Source organism: Solanum tuberosum, unplaced genomic scaffold (assembly GCF_000226075.1).
Source record: "Solanum tuberosum cultivar DM 1-3 516 R44 unplaced genomic scaffold, SolTub_3.0 scf00027, whole genome shotgun sequence".
Classification (NCBI taxonomy): domain Eukaryota; kingdom Viridiplantae; phylum Streptophyta; class Magnoliopsida; order Solanales; family Solanaceae; genus Solanum; species Solanum tuberosum.
The window spans coordinates 1297776-1299604 of record NW_006238953.1 but is presented as its reverse complement, the minus strand read 5'-3'; positions in this window follow the sequence as shown (position 1 = coordinate 1299604).

The following is a 1829-nucleotide window of genomic DNA, read 5'->3' as shown; positions in this document are numbered from 1 at the left end:
CTTGTCCCGACTTCCATCTTTATCAGTTAGAGGCTTCATAGATAGTCAGTATAGTTGAGAAGTCTTTATCATTTATTTTATTAAATGTTTTAAAGACTTAAGTTGCCTATTTTATGGCGAGTTGAATAATTTATTTTTATTCAATTTTCTTTTGAGTTAAAGCTTGTGGTTAAGTTTCATGAATTTTATTCAATTTTTAAGCTTTTGCATGCTTGAGTTAGTCTTCCGCTTGTAGTCAGCCAGGATGAGGGTTCGCTTGGGGACCAGCAATGATCTTCGAGTGCCGGCCACGTCCAGGGTGTAGGCTCGGATCGTGACATAGTTGGATCACTTATTTATCTTACTATGAGTCGTCCTGATATTTCTTATGCAATACAAGTGTTAAGTCAATTTGTTACCAAGCCTCACAAGATGCACTATACAACTTTACTCAGGGTTATTAGATACATAAGAGGTACTGTGAATCGAAGTCTCTTATTCCCATCATCTTCATATATGGAAATGGTGGGATATGCTAATGCAGATTGGGCAGGATGCCCTGATTCAAGACAATCCACTACAGGTTGGTGCATGATGCTCGACTCGTGCATGATCTCTTGGAAGTGCAAGAAACAATCTCGAACATCAAAGTCATCCACGGAGGCAGAGTATAGAAGTATTTCTGTTGCATGCTCTGAAATAATGTGGCTACGAAGGTTGTTATCAGAACTTGGCATCAAATTTGAAGGATCAACCACATTGTACGGAGACAACACTAGTGCAATCAAAATAGCAATCAATCCCGTTCATCATGAAAATACCAAGCACATAGATGTAGACTATCACTACATCAGAGAACTGGTTGAAGATCGGAGTATTAACCTGAAGTATATATCCTCTAAAGATCAACCGGCTGAACAAGCTGTCACGACCCGATTTCTCGAGTCATGATGGCACCTACTATACCCTACCAGTAGGTAAGCCAACCCGTAACCCAGAACATTAAGCAATGAGAAAAGGGCAGAAACTAGCGAAAACAATAATCTAAACAAGGATAACAAGGCGGAAGCAATCCAAAATAAATATATACAGAAATCCCTCCCAGAACCTGGAAGTCACTAGTACAGAGCTATCTAATAAAAGAGTACAAGTCCCAAAAAGTGGACCACAACAAAGCGTGTCTCAAGGCAACAAGACTAGCTAAATCAAAAGAAGGAGACAGAACGAACCCAAAAACCGACCAAAGTAGAATCGCCCTCGTCTCCGAATCACAACTGCAAAAGAAGGCTGGAACTAATCACCGCTGGTAACTGGTACTGGGACCTGCATCACGAAATAGATGCAGAGCGTAGCATGAGTACCAACACAACAGGTACTCAGTAGGCATCATAGGCCGACTGAGCAAAAAGGGTAAAAACAGTAAGAAAGGATAGAATCTAGACACAGAGAGGTCAAGCGGATAAGAAAAGAAAGCACACGAGCATACCAGAAACAAACTAAGTACAACTAGACTAAACCTAACTGGACCCCCATAAGCCCAGAAGATACACTCGTGCAGAAGCTCAAATAGAACCTGAACGAACCCCCATAAGCTCGACAGGTACACGGAAAAGCTAAGTCTACTGAGAAAGAAGAAAACCGGGCTCCCAACCCAAAGTAACTAAGATAATCCATCAGACTCCACCCAACCAGCAGTGCACTCCCAGCCCAGCTAGAAAGAGTGACCCATGAGTGAGGTAGATATCGCGAGTCGTCCTACCATGCAGTCAGCTCCCAGCCCAGCTAGAAAGAGCGACCCGGGGACACCCAGCCAGCAGCACACTCCCAGCCCAGCTAGAAAGAGAGACCCG